General features: G+C 46.0%; 2 long non-coding RNA genes across 2 annotated transcripts; one reads left to right on the forward strand and one right to left on the reverse strand.

The window, feature by feature from the left end:
- The first annotated feature begins 1,180 nt into the window (after positions 1 to 1,180).
- LOC112582970 lies at positions 1,181 to 2,482 on the forward strand. Its single transcript, XR_003107330.2, has 3 exons — positions 1,181 to 1,310; positions 1,422 to 1,466; positions 2,445 to 2,482. It is a non-coding gene; the product is annotated as an uncharacterized LOC112582970 (long non-coding RNA).
- A 1,443-nt stretch (positions 2,483 to 3,925) lies between these two features.
- On the reverse strand, positions 3,926 to 7,370 carry LOC112582971. The gene is made up of 2 exons (XR_006549041.1): positions 6,623 to 7,370; positions 3,926 to 5,680 (listed from the first exon to the last, which is right to left on the reverse strand). It is a non-coding gene; the product is annotated as an uncharacterized LOC112582971 (long non-coding RNA).
- Between the last annotated feature and the right edge of the window lie 7,695 nt (positions 7,371 to 15,065).

Genomic DNA, 15,065 nt, shown 5'->3' on the forward strand with positions numbered 1-15,065 from the left:
TTTTTGGAAATCACAAATGCATTTTGCATTACAGTTCTACACAGATCTCAGATCACTGACTACCTTCTGGACAGTGTAGTAATACCAATACCCACATAGGACTGCAGGGAGATCAAACCAGTCAATCCTAAAGGGACTCAATCTTGAATATTCATTTTGGAAGGACCGATGCTGACGTTCCATAACCTGATGGAGAAGAGCCAACTCATTGAAAAAGACCCTGATGCTGGGAAAGATTGAAGGCAGGAGGAGAAGGGGAAGACAGAGGATGAGATGGTTGGATGGCATCACCGACTCAGTGGACCAGAGTTTGGCAAACTCTGAGAGATACAGAAGGACAGGGAAGCCTGGAGTGCTGCAGTCCAGTGGGTTGCAAAGAATCGAACATGACTGAGCAACTGAACAATAACAGAACATACCACATGCCAAGGATGTTAGGCATATTAACTCAGTTAATCCACATACGATTTAACACACACTACCATCTTCATCCTTCCCGGTTTACAGGTGAGTGAGACACAGCTCTTTAAGGAACTTACCCAAGGCCACACAGTTAGTGGCAAAGCTGGGATTTGGACCTGGGCAGTCCTTCTCTACCAGTAGTACCATGACCTCTCTACTGTATCAGCACAGAGGCCTGGACACAATGTTGTTCCATTTCTTCTTCGTGGAGCTCTCAGAAGGGCTCCTTGCCTGACTCGAGACTCCCAGAGCAACTGAGGAGCCTGACTGGAGACGGTCCAGGTGGCAGCATGATCTGAAGCTGGGCGAGCGGCCCATCTTCTTCTAAGGAGGAAAAGAGACGGGCACCGGAGGAATAAAGTAGGCGCACGTGTGTGTACAGGTGACACAGACACCACCAAGACCACCCAGGGTTAATCCTGCAAACCAAGGCCCCAGCTGCTCATCGGACAGATGAGGAAACTGAGGCCTGGAGACAGGAAGTGCCCGAGTCTGGATGAGTCTGGTCAGGACCTTGCAGAGGAAAGGGGAAGAACAAAGACCGCCCTTCGCCCCACAGGCCTTGCCCCACGTGGTCTTGTTCTCCACAGGCAGTGAGGATGTCTTGAAATCCTATCTGCTTCCCGTGAGCAGTGAAAGGTGAGGCCGCCGGGGGAAGCTGGTCACAGCTGGGACCCGACCGCTCCAGCGCACCCCATCCTCGGCATCCCTGGGGCGGGGCCTGGACAGAGGTGATGCCACTCTGGCCTGGAGCCACACCTTAGAATTCTGAGAATAAGCAGCAGCCCCGACACCCTGAGGACACACCCCGGTGTTCGCAGTGGCAGATCTGAGGCGTGAAATTGCGGGTAATTTTTATTTCCTTCTTTGTACTTTCCCACAGTTTCCAAATTTTTATTGGGTGAGCACACATCAGTGTTATAATTAGAAAAATATTACTGGTTTTTTTTCCCCTCCAGGAGAAACCAAGGACGTATCGCAGGAAGTAATTCATCCAAATGAAGGTAAAATGTGTGACTCTTGTTAAACGAGAAGAGAGAATAGGAGAGGACGCAAGAGGGACGACCAATATTTGTTGGGTGCCTATTTTGTGGCAAGCATCGGGCTAGGGACCCCTCATCCATTATGTCTTCAATCCTCACACCGACCCTGGGAGTTTAGTGCCTTGATCCCCATTTTACAGATGTGGATGCTGAGAGTGAAAGCAACTTTCCACTCACCAAGCTGCCTCTCCAAGAGGTGGCAGAAAATGCAGCTCCAAAACCAGTTTGGTGATTTCCCTGGTGATCCAGTGGTTAAGAATCCACCTTGTAATGCAAGGGACACGAGTTTGATCCCTGGTGTGGGAACTAACACCCCACATGCTTCAGAGCAACTGAACCCCACAACAACTGAGCCTGCGTGCTCTGGAGCCCACGTGCCACAACCAGGGAGTCTGCGTGCTGCAACCAAAGATCCCGCATGTTGCAACCAAGACCTGACACGTATTAAACAAACAAACAAGCGAACCAGTTTGCTTTAGAGTATCCATTATCTAGGGCTTCTTAGAGAAGAGTCACCAGTTTCTCACAATACAGCTGCCCTTCCAGCTATTGTTGCCAAGTCTTCTGATGACAGCAGGTCATTTTTATGTTCTGTATACAATGTTTTATCTGGAAGTGTTAATGCCTAATGCAGATAAAGCTGCAGTGGATTCCATCTGCCATTTGGTTGCCGGTAGCACAGAAAATCAGTACAATCCTTTTTGGAAGCAATAGGTGACAATAGAGCAAGACTCATAAACAAGTTAAGATCTTTTGACTCAGGAATTCCATTCCCAAGCATGTATTTCTAAGAACTACTTCAGCAGAAAAAATAGAAATCGACATGCATAAAGATGTTCATGTCAGTATTAACTACCATAGCAAATGACTGATAACACGACAAATGTGATTTTGTTGTTCAGTTGCAAAGTCCTGTCCAACTCTTTTTCGACCCCTTAGGCTGTCCATGGGATTTTCCAGGCAAGAACACTGGAGTGGGTTGCCACTCCCTTCTCCAGGGATCTCCCCGACTCAAGGATCAAACACACATCTTCTACACTGCAGGTGGGTTCTTTACAGCTGAGCCACCAGGGGAAGCCCCAACAATGTGATGGGAGATGCTTTAGAAAGTGACTTTTTATGATGAGTAGTTTTTCCGAATGTGGTAGCCAGCCCCCAAGTTGCCTTCCGTGAGTCTCACCTCCTGGTAGTCATGCCCTGGTGAAGTTCCCTTCTTGATGCTGAATAGAACTGACTTAGTAACCAGTAGGGTTGGGTAGAAGTGACCGTGTGTCACTTCTAAGGAGAGGTCCAGGAAGATGTTGCAGCTTCTGCCTTGGTCTCTTGATTATTCACTCTGGGGGAGGCCAGCCACCACATTTTAAAGAAACCCAAGTCTCGAAGAGGGCCTGGGGCCTCCGGCCAAGAGCCAGGTGAGTGCACCACTTGGGGAATGGATGGCCAGCCCCAGTCAAGCCTTCAGATGACTGCAGCCCTACCCAACATCTCAAGGGCAAATTCACGACAGGCCCCAAGCCAGAACTGCCCAGTTAAGCTGCTCTTGACATTCTTAACAGATAGAAACTATGAGAGACAATAAATGCCATTGTTTTAAGTCACTAGGATTTGGGTCATTTGTTTGAAAGCAATACACACGATGGAATTCAAACAGGACGAAAGTAAAAAGTGATTAAACTATTGTTACACAATAGCCGTAGTTTCACAAACACGATGAATTTCATAAACACAATGAATTTCACAAACACAATGTTAAGCCAAAGAAGCCAGATACCAAAGAGGACATTCTCTGTGATTTTATTGGCACAAAGATCCTAAATGCGCAAAGTTAGTCTTGGCTGTCTGCATAATGGTTCTTTTTTGGGAGGGGAAGCATGGTGGCCACCGGGAGCAGTTAGCAGGGGGCCTCCAAGTGCTGATAACGCTTCACTTCTTGGGCTGGGGCTATATGGTTTAGACAAGATCGGCCACATTCAGGGTGGTATGGCCATAGACTGGGGGCTGTATAGTTGAGATCATGGGTATGCTTTTTTTGTAAAAACTCATCAAGCTGTACATTTATGATGCATGCTCTAGTCTGTATGCACACTATATTTCAACATGAAATATTTCTAAATGATCATCATATGGATACTGTTTGAAATCTAGAGACTGAAAATGAGGTTCTGGGCCATAAAAAGGGAAGAACTTCAGGAGAGTCTGTACAATGATTTGCAGTCCTGTAAAACACACATACGGAAGGCAAGATGGAAAAAAGATGAAATGTTTGTGTTGCGAGGCAGGGATTCTGGGCAACTTAAAAATCTTTTAAGTGTTTCATTTAGGAATGTATTAGACTGTCTTGTCAGAGAGAATGAATAAAGGGCCAAGAGGTATAATACATTTTCACAGGGGGTCTAATCAGAGACTAAAATACGATCCTATAAGGAGTAAGCTTTTTATTCACCCAAAATTTGACCACCCAGAATAACGCCTTCCCAGAGATTTCACAAGCTGTTCAAGTGCGGTTTCTCTAGCAGAATCAGTTATTGAAACTGCTGTCCTCATTAAGCAGAGAAGTGGGCGCCCGAGCTCAAGGTTCGCGGTCCGGCTGGGCGTGGAGAGAAGCTAGGCCAGGCGGACAGGAGGTGTCGGCGACGTGGTGGGCAAGCAGAGCAGCAGGTATTAATTTGCTGTAAAGTAAGGAAATTTGCGGGCCTGGAGGAACTCTCCCAGTGCTGATCGTAATAGATTCAGAAATATCACCTTCAAATCCCCAAACAGCTGCAGGCTCAGAAGACAGTGGAGAAAGTTCTTCAATTTCACTGAGCTATAAATTTTGGATTTCCCATAACAGCTTTCCAGAACAGGTTCCACATTGTTCTCAGTAGAAATCACACATTACAGTATTTGGTAGCATCCTGAAGACACAGACTCTGGCACACTCCTTCCGTATGCCCTCTCCCAGCTCAAAAACCATCAGTGGATTCCCCCACCTAACCCCCAGCACAACCTTAAAAAGTGTCTCTGGCCCAGCACGGTAAAAAGTAACAAATCCAACCCAGGCACCCCAGACTGTGTCACCTCCGGCCACCTGGCCAAGAGCCCACTGTATCTATCACCTGGGAACTCCCTTCACCAAATGATCTTTACATGGGGAAGGGCTTTCTAAGCTTCAAAGCCGTGGAAGAAACCACAGAGGAAATGCTTGACAGTCCCACGCTACATAAAAACAAGAAATTCCGGTGCGATTAAGAAAATCAAGCAAAATTAAAAGACAAACAACTGGGGGAAAATGTTAGCACAAATACCACAGCCAGATGGCGAGGGCCCTTACTTTATAAAGAACCCACATAAATCAGTTTTGAAGATACATATACAAAGATGCTCATGGATAAAAGGGCAAATGGCTTAATAAAAAGCAAATATAAGAGGCTAACAAACATGTGGAGGCGGAAAGAATGCTCGATCTCTCTAAAGGTCAAAGAAATGCAAATAGCAATAAGATAGATTAAGTTATCAAAGACACTGCTCCCTGCTAACTGAAGCACAGAGGGATAGCATTCGCGTGTAGGCACTGGGGTGTGTAAATTCATGAGCTATTTCTGGCAAGCCACTTGGTGATCTTTATCAAAAGCCTTAAAAATGTTCCTACTTTGTTCACTTTTTTTTTTACTGTTTCTTTAGAAACTTTTCAGCAAATAATTTGGTGATATTTATCAATCTTCTTGAGATGTTTGTACTTTTGACTCAGATTTCTGATTATTTTCTCCAAAATCTAAAAGTCGACATGCGGCTGAAGATGGATGTACGTAAAGACATGTCTGCTGCAATGTGAACAGGCTATAACGAAAAGCTGGAAAGAACCTAAGTGACCTACAGTCGGGGAGCGGGTGAGGCAATTACCGTACGTCCACGTGACTAAAAGCACTGGGTAAAAAACCTTCTAACAGTCAAGGGTTCCAAACGATGTGGGGAAACGCCTATGAGGTAATAGGTTTGCAGTGGGAAGTAAGCTCTCAATTTCTTAAAGAAAAAAAAATTTTAGCCAATAGAAGGGAAAACACCCCACACATGGATTGCCTCTGGCTGGTGAGCTTAGGGGAAATTTGTATATGTGCTTCTTTACCGTTTTCCGTGATTTCCGAAATGTCTTCAGTGTGCAGAATTACTTTGAGAATCACTTAAGTAGTTAAAATCTGTAAAAAAAAAAATTATTATCCTTGATACAGTCGATTTTTCTAGTGAAAAGCAATTGTTCCTTTATGAATTGACACGTAGGTTCAATAAATATTCGTGAGCAAATGAGTGAATAATGCTTTTAAGACTCTTGTGAATTATTTCTCACTTTCTGCTTTTATTGCCTGGTTATTTGTGTATACGTCTTTCTCCCTTGTGACCCTGGAAGGTCTCAGAAGGCAGAAATCACGTGTCTCCATTTATTCACATCCAGCCAGTGCCTTGAACCCAGGAGGAGCTCCAAATGTTATTTTTAAATGAATGGAGCATATCACACAGTTAAGTGTTTTCTCACATGAGATAAAGATTCAGGATGCCAAAGACTATGATAAACCCAAGCCTCCTGAAGTAGAACTCCCTGAAAGCCAAGAACAAGGAGATCAAAACAGGGGTTCTAGTGGTAACTCTGCCCCAACCTGGAAGCCATCAGGTGTTATTGCCAAAGCTGCTGTCTGGTCCTGAAAGCACTGTCCTAGGAGCCCTCATGCTGCAGGTAACTACCTATGGGACCCTGGGCAAGTTACTCATCCTTCGTTCACTCATGGGTGAACCAAAGGCGCTGGAGTACTTCTAGCTTGCTGTCACTAGGATTTCTAAAAAGCATCTGATAGTGAAAGTTGGTTTGGAATACCAAGGTGAAAGGGATCTTCAGAACATGGCAGAAATGTTCTTAAAAAAAAAAAAAGAAAAAGCAAAACACCCTCTATTGATAAACCAAATCAATAATGTGCACCCGTGAGCTGGGCTCCACTTCACTGACATTTTTGTCTTTCTCATCAATCTTAATAATTAAATTAGGCAACCTTAAGGTTCTGGCAAGGACCCTGGGATTCCTGGAGCATCTGTAGAGATAAGCAACAATTCCTCTTGCGTCAATGATTTCAGAGAATGAGATGACTCACTGAAATGTCAGTGCTTCCAGTGAGGGCAGAGAATGGAGAGGATCCTGGGCTTTTCTTCTCTTGCCCCTCCTTGGTCCAGAATTCTCCCATTCATCCGCAGCAGGTAGTTTCGCTGGTGTACAGTGACCTCTGCAGACAGCAGGGTGTTGCATGCCTGTCTCCGAGCTGAAGAGAAGGAGAGGCCCCTCCTGCTCTCCCCGGACTCCCAGAGTCCCCTCTTATCAACCAGGACCCTCTCGATCACACAGAAATGGAGCGCCGGCCCTGAAGCTTGGTTCTTAGTATTAGAGCCCTGAGCTCCGCTTGCTTTGTCCCCACTTGTATGCACTTCAGAGAGTGGAGCTGTGCATGGTGTAACCAGGAACTCCCAAACTCCCCACGAGAAAAGTCCAGTGGGAAGCTCAGGGCTACTCCACCACAGTGCCAAGGAATCAGGCTTCATGTGTCCCGAACTTGAGCTCCTTCCAACACTGGAGAGGTGACAGCCCGGAATCCAGTGCTCTGGAGCCAGATGGCCTCCATCCGCTCTTGACTGCATGAGCTTGGGCCAATTACTGAAACTCTGGATGCTCAATGTTCCTTATCTTTAAAATGGGGTTAATACTCCAAGAGACAAGCTGAAAAGATGAAACAGTTACTTATATTAAAAATATATTTATACCTATACGTATATAAAGTCGCTGCCGTCTCTGGGGTCGCATAGAGTCAGACAGGACTGAAGCAACTTAGCAGCAGCAGCAGCATTATAAAGTCGGGTAATTGACAGGGGCTTCCCTTTTGGCTCAGAAGGGGAAGAATCCGCCTGCAATGAGGAAGACCTAGGTTCGATCCCTGGGTTGGGAAGATCCCCTGGAGGAGGGAATGACTACCCACTTCAGTATTCTTGCCTGGAGAATTCCACGGACAGAGGATCCCCAGTGGGCTACAAGTCCATGGGATCACCAAGAGTCGGGCACATGGTGTTTAAGGAAAAGCATTTATTCTTCTTTGAGGAAATCGGAGAACGAAGAAACACTGGAAGGAACGGAAGCAGGTCCATTTCTTATAAGAAATGAGATCAGAAATGGGTGGCTGGCTTTTTCTTCCCACCCCCGCCCCCCGCCCCCAATGGCCGTCCCAAAGGCAGCTAGCCTCCCTTGAGGACAATGCCCCCTCCGAGGCCGTCTCGCAGGCGGGGCCCTCCTCCCGGGGGACAGGGTCAAGTTCAGCGCGGGGAGCCCCCTCGCGGAGGCACCCGGGCGGGGCACCTTGCGGGAGCTGGACCCAGGAGTAGGGGGCCCGCCCCTGGCGCGAGGACGAAGCTGGGAGGAGGCCCGGGCCTTAACGTCGGCTGCATCCCGGCCCCCGAGTCCCAACTGCCCCCAGACCGGCCAAGAGTTTCGCTTCCGAGGCTCTTCCTCCAGCCGCCGAGGGCCCAGCGCGTGCATAACTGCGCAAAGAGCTGCAAGAAGCGGCTCCGCGCGCAGCCCCGGGCCGGGGGACGGGTGGGCAAACCAGAGCCTCCCGGCGACCTGACCTCAAAGCAGGGGCCCTCACCCCCCGGCCGCCACCCCCCGAAAAGGGTGCGAGCCGGGCCCGCGGGGCCTGCGGCGGGCGGCAGGGGCGGAGATGAGCGGCGGCGCGGGGCGCGTCGGTTCGCCACAGGAAGGAGGGAAGAGGCCGGAGGCGCCTTCACAGCGCGGCAGCCCTGACAGATCTGATAAAAGAGGAAGGAAGCCCTCGACGCGGCTGAGCCGAGCTGCCGGCTCCCCAAACCGACGAGGTCCTGCAGCTGTCACGGCCCCCTGCGGGCGCGCGGCGGCCCGGCCAAAAGGCCGGGCAGCCTGCGCCCCCTGCCGGTCGTTCGGAGCGACGGGCCCGGAGAGCCGGCCTGGCTGCGGGGACCCGGGCGCGGCCACCGCCTCCTCCGCAGTTCAGTTCACAGTTCAGTTCAGTCGCTCGTCGTGTCCGATCTTTGCGACCCCATGGACTGCAGCACGCCAGGCCTCCCTGTCCATCGCCAACTCCCGGAGTTTACCCAAACTCATGTCCATGGAGTTGGTGATGCCATCCAACCATCTCATCCTCTGTCGTCCCCTTCTACTCCCGCCTCCAATCCTAGGTGGTAAAGGTCCTGAGTGGGTAAGTCCCCGAGACGGGCGGGGGGCGCGGATACGGGGCTTGCCTGGGCCTGGATCCTCTATCTTCGGCTCCCTGCCGGACACCGCAGAGAAAGAATTCCAGGGCCAGGTTTGCTCCAGCTGGGCTCTGCTTACCTAGTAGTGTTTAGTCGCTCAGTCGTGTCCAGCTCTGCGATCCCACGGGCTGTAGCCCGCCACGCTTCTCTGTCCATGGGGATTCTCCAGGCAGGAATACTAGAGTGGACTGCCATTCCCTTCTCCAGAGGTTCTTCCTGACCCAGGGATGGAACCCGGGTCTCCTGCGTTGCAGGCAGATTCTTTACCCGTTTGAGCTACCGGGAAGACCCTGGCAACCCAATTACCTTGGCAGTCCAGGGGTCGGAGCCAAGCCCACCCTACTGAGAAAAATATAGAAGCCCTTCTAAAGATGGCAGAGCACCGCTCCGGGGTTCTGATTTTGCTGTCGCTTCCTAGCTGTGTGACCTTGAGCAAGTTCCCTGTGCTTCAGTTTCCTCATTTATAAAATGGGAATCATAGTCTCCACCCCACAAGGTTGTAGGGAAGACCGAGTTAATACATGTAAAAGTGCTTAGAACAGCTTCCTTTCTTAGTGCACATATGTCTGTTAAATTGTTTAAATTTCACTGTAGCGTGAAGGCTTGTTGAACTTGCTGTAACTGGTTCCTTATTCTGGGGATTTTCTTGCTGTCTATATAATAAAATTTTATATATATAAAATTTTATTTATTTTTGGCTGTGCTGGATCCTCCTTGCTGCTCAGGCTTTCTCTAGTTGTGGAGAAGGGCAGCTGCTCTCTAGTTGTGGTGGAAGGGTTTCTCATTGCCCTGACTTGTCTTGTTGTGGAGCACAGGCTCTAGGCTTCAAGAGTTGCGGTTCCTGGGCTCTAGAGCACAGGCTCACTAGTTGTGGCACAGGGGCTTAGTTGCTCCGCTGCAGGGGGAAAAATAAATAAATCTTCCCCCAGCAGGGGTCAAATCTGTGTCTCTTGCATTGACAGACTCTCTACCATTGAGCCACGAGGGAAGCCCTCTTGCTGTCTTTCAACCAAGCCAATTTTCGTTCAGTTCCACTGCATTGGGAGAACTTACTTTGTATGATGCCACTCCTTTGAAATGTGTGGAGGCTTGCTTTCTGGGCCAGCATATGGACTGCTCTGCTAAAACCTGTGTGTGCACCATGAAAAGAATGTACTTTCTGCAGCTGTCAGATGTAATGTTCCAATGTCAATTAAGTCAAATTAGTTAACTGAGCTATTCCATACTGAGTATGTGGGGGTGTGTGTGGTTCATTTCCTGCTTGTTCTATTAGTTAGTGAGAGAGCTGTTAAAAATCTCCTGAATGATGGTGAATTTGTCTATTCCTCCTTTCAGCTTCACTAACTTTTGCTGTATGTATCCAAGGCTGTGTTATTAGATGAGTATAAATTTAGGAGTCTTGTATCTTCCTAGTGAATAAAACTTTCATAATTATAAAGGGCATTGCAATGGCAACCCACTCCAGTACTCTTGCCTGGAAAATCCCATGGACGGAGGAGCCTGGTGGGCTGCAGTCCATGGGGTCGCTGAGGGTCGGACACGACTGAGCGACTTCACTTTCACTGTCCACTTTCATGCATTGGAGAAGGAAATGGCAACCCACTCCAGCGTTCTTGCTTGGAGAATCCCAGGGATGGCGGAGCCTGGTGGGCTGCCGTCTCTGGGGTCGCACAGAGTCGGACACGACTGAAGCAACTTAGCAGCAGCTTAGCAGCATACATGTCTATATTGTAAAATGTCCTTCTTTGTCTCTGGTAAATACTTCTTGCCTCAAAGCCTGCTTTTTATAATGGTTACACCCAATTGAAAATAAATAAAAAATAAAATACAATGGTTACATGCATTTTCCTGTTTGCTGTGGTCTTACATCTGTGAATTTCAAACTTTCTGTGTGGTTATGAAGTTTGTTTCTTGTAAATGTCATATATTGGGTTTTGATTATAAACAGTTTCATACTCCGTTTTAGCTAGATTGTTTACCCCACTTATACTGACTATAACTAATGGTGTAGACTTTATAGCTAACCTTTTGCTGTTTTCCAACCTTTGTTCCTTTAGTCCTTTTTCCTTTTGGAAAAATCACTGTATTTTTAAAAAATTCCATTTTCCTCTTGCATCTTTGATAAATGTATTACTGTACTCTTGAAGCTTAGATTTTCAAGCTATTTTTATAGTTATCCTACTGCTACTGCTAAGTCACTTCAGTCGTGTCCGACTCTGTGCGACCCCAGAGACGGCAGCCCACCTGGCTCCGCCGTCCCTGGGACTCTCCAGGCAAGAACACTGGAGTGGGTTGCCATTTCCTTCTTCAATGCATGAAAGTGAAAAGTGAAAGTGAAGTCGCTCAGTCGTGTCCGACCCTCAGCGACCCCATGGACCGCAGCCCACCAGGCTCCTCTGTCCATGGGATTTTCCAGGCAAGAGTACTGGAGTGGGGTGCCATTGCCTTCTCCGATAGTTATCCTAATAATACCTAATCTTCTCGAGATTACAATATTTATTACAGTTTTGTTTTAATTAGCAGTTTTACTACTTGCCAAGTACAAACAACCCTTTCTTCCACCCTCCCACACTATTATACATGTATAACATATAACCGCTGTTATATATTCCATATTACATATTTTTAACAATATATGTCCTCAAGACATTACTGTGGTTTAAAAGTCAATATTCTTTCATATTTGCCTATATATTTACTCTGTTCATTGCTCTTCATTCTTCCTTCTGGTTCTATACTACCAGCTGGGGTCATTTTCCTTTAGGCTGAAGTACTTCCTTAAGTATTTTTATAGCACATGTCTGATGGTGCTTAATTATCTCAACTTTTGTCTGTCTGAAAATGCCTTTAGTTTGCTTTTGAGAATATTTTTACTAAGTTGGCAATTCTAAGTTGGCAGACCTTTCTCAGGAGTTTTAAGATTCTGGCTTCCAAAGTTTCTGCTGAAGTCAGCCACTGCTCCTTCAAAGGTTATGTATTTCTCTCTGGCCATCTCTAGAATTTTCTGTCTTTGGTTTCCAGCATAAGATATTCTTAAGTGTGCCTTTTGGTTTTGCTTTTACTCTATAATGAATTTGCTGAGTTTTATGAATAGGTAGGTTCAATTTTGTCAACAGTTTTGGAAAATTCTCAGCTATTATTTCATCAAATATTGATTCTGCCCTATTCCCTTTTATGTCTGGGACCTCAGTTACATGTATCTTTAGGTTGTGTTCATCATGTTTCTCATGCTCTTGGCTTTTTGTTTAGTTTCTACATTCTTTTGCTCTTTGCTTCCATTTGAATTTTTCTATTGGCCTATCATCAAGTTTACCTTTTAAAGTATACAACTCAGTGGGTTTTAGTATATTCACAAAGTTGTGCAATCATCGCTCTTAGCTAATTCCAGAACATTCATTTTCATCACTCCAAAAAGAAACCTGTACTCACTAGCAGTTACTGCCCATCCTCTCCTTCCCCAGCTCTTAGCAGCCACTAATTTACTGTCTCTATAGATTTGTCTATGCTGGCCATTTCATATAAATGGAACCATATAATATGTAGCCTTTTTGTGTCTGGCTTCTTTCACTGAGCATGTTTTCAAGGTTCACATTGTAGGTTGTATGAGTATTTTTTTAATGGCCAAATAGTATTCCATTATATGGACATTTTATCCAGTCACTGGTTGATGGCTATTTGCTTCCATTTGGGGCTATTATGAAAAACCATGCCATGAACATCATTTCTCCTGGTTATAAAGCTAGGGGTGGAATTGCTGGCTAAGTATTACTAGTTCTATGCTTAGCTTTTTGAGGATCTGCCAAAGTGGCTGTACCAGCAATGTATGCGTGAGTTCTAATTTATCCACATCACTGCAAACACTGATTGTCTGTCTTCTTGATCACAGCCATCCTAAAGGGTGTTTTTAATGGTTTTTTATTTACATTTCCCTAGAGATGGGAATACCAGACCACCTGACCTGCCTCTTGAGAAATTTGTATGCAGGTCAGGAAGCAACAGTTAGAACTGGACATGGAACAACAGACTGGTTCCAAATAGGAAAAGGAGTACATCAAGGCTGTATGTTGTCACCCTGCTTATTTAACTTATATGCAGAGTACATCATGAGAAACGCTGGGCTGGAAGAAGCACAAGCTGGAATCAAGATTGCCGGGAGAAATATCAATAACCTCAGATATGCAGATGACACCACCCTTATGGCAGAAAGTGAAGAGGAACTCAAAAGCCTCTTGATGAACGTGAAAGAGGACAGTGAAAAGTTGGCTTAAAACTCAACATTCAGAAAACGAAGATCATGGCATCTGGTCCCATCACTTCATGGCAAATAGATGGGGAAACAGTGGAAACAGTGTCAGACTTTATTTTTTGGGGCTCCAAAAATCACTGCAGATGGTGACTGCAGCCATGAAATTAAAAGACGCTTACTCCTTGGAAGAAAAGTTATGACCAACCTAAACAGCATATTGAAAAGTAGAGACATTACTTTGCCAACAAAGGTCCGTCTAGTCAAGGCTATGGTTTTTCCAGTGGTCATGTATGGATGTGAGAGTTGGAGTGTGAAGAAAGGTGAGTGCCGAAGAACTGATGCTTTTGAACTGGGGTGTTGGAGAAGACTCTTGAGAGTCCCTTGGACTGCAAGGAGACCCAACCAGTCCATTCTGAAGATCAGCCCTGGGTGTTCTTTGGAAGGAATGATGCTAAAGCTGAAACTCCAGTACTTTGGCCACCTCATGCGAAGAGTTGACTCATTGGAAAAGACTCTGATGCTGGGAGGGATTGGGGGCAGGAGGAGAAGGGGACAACAGAGGATGAGATGGCTGGATGGCATCACTGACTCGATCGACTGAGTCTGAGTGCACGCTGGGACTTGGTGACGGACAGGGAGGCCTGGCATGCTGCAATTCATGGGGTTGCAAATAGACACGACTGAGCGACTGAACTGAATGACTAATAATGTTAAGCTTCTAGGTGTTGATTGGTCCTCTGTAGATCTTCTTTGGAGAAATACATATTTAAACCCTTGTTCATTTTTTGGTTGGGTTGTGGGGTTTTGTCTGGCCACACACCATGGCATGCAGGGATCTTAAGTTCCCTCACCAGGGACTGAATCCATGCCCCCTGCGGTGGATGCAGAGTCCTAACCACTGGACCGCCAGCAAAGTCCCCAGCTGGGTTGTCTTTTTATTATTGAGTTTTAACAATTCTTTATATATTCTGGATACTAGACCCTTATCTACAACCCGTATTTAAAACAGACCTCTCATGTCCGTTTGCAATCAATTCCCACTCCCAACCCTGTTGTTCACTCGCTCAGTCGTGTCTGACTCTTCATGAACTCCAACCCTGGTAACAGGCAACCACTAAGTTACAGCTGCTGTTTCAGGTAAGCCCACCTTTTAATGAAATTTTGTCTAAGTATTGTGTCATTGTGGGACGTTTCACTCTGCCTTTTGGTGGCCCTGGGCTTAGCTTCTGGCATGGCATGTAGAGCTCTGAATTCAGCAAATGTCCTGGGAGAAAGCCAGCCACTTATTTAAGGTGTCTCAGGTTTCCAGTATGTCGTCACCAAGGACCTTGTGTTTTCTTTTACCCAGAAGTGCCCCCTCTGCATGGGCTAAACCCGATCTTCAGTTCCTGGCCCAGAATCGGCAAATACTCACTAAGGAAAAAATGGCCAGACCATCAGTTTACCTCAGAAAGGCTTCCTCCTCTGAAATCCAATTCATTTAGTCCTTATTGCTTCCACAGTTTTCTGATGTTTAAATGATGTTTAAAAGCAGTATTGAATTTTTGGTATTTTAAACCAGTTTTTTCTGGTAGTTGCAGCAGAAGTGTTGTGTTGATGTGACCTAATATATCCTACTCATCAATTATATTAAGCTTTTAAGACTTTATATCCTGTCAAGCAAGTTTCTTTTCTTTCCCTCTCCTTCCAGATATATGTTGGCTATTTGGGGAGCATACTTCTTCCACATTTATATTTTAAATCCATTTATCTGTGTTCCCCCCCCCCCAAAAAAACCCTCTTGGGATTTTGTTGGGAAAATATATTGAATTTATAAATTACTTAAAACAATTGAAATTCTTATAACTTTTACATTCTCCATCCACAAACATGGTATACCTATCCATTGAGTAGGTTTCTTTTAGGTCCTTTAATATTTTGTACTTTTCTCCATCAAGGAATTGCACATACTTTATCAGGTTTTACCCCAAATACCTTAGAGATGATCTTTTAAAGTACTTTTTAAAAAGAATAGGTAATGT

Source organism: Bubalus bubalis, chromosome 2, assembly GCF_019923935.1.
Source record: "Bubalus bubalis isolate 160015118507 breed Murrah chromosome 2, NDDB_SH_1, whole genome shotgun sequence".
NCBI lineage: Eukaryota > Metazoa > Chordata > Mammalia > Artiodactyla > Bovidae > Bubalus > Bubalus bubalis.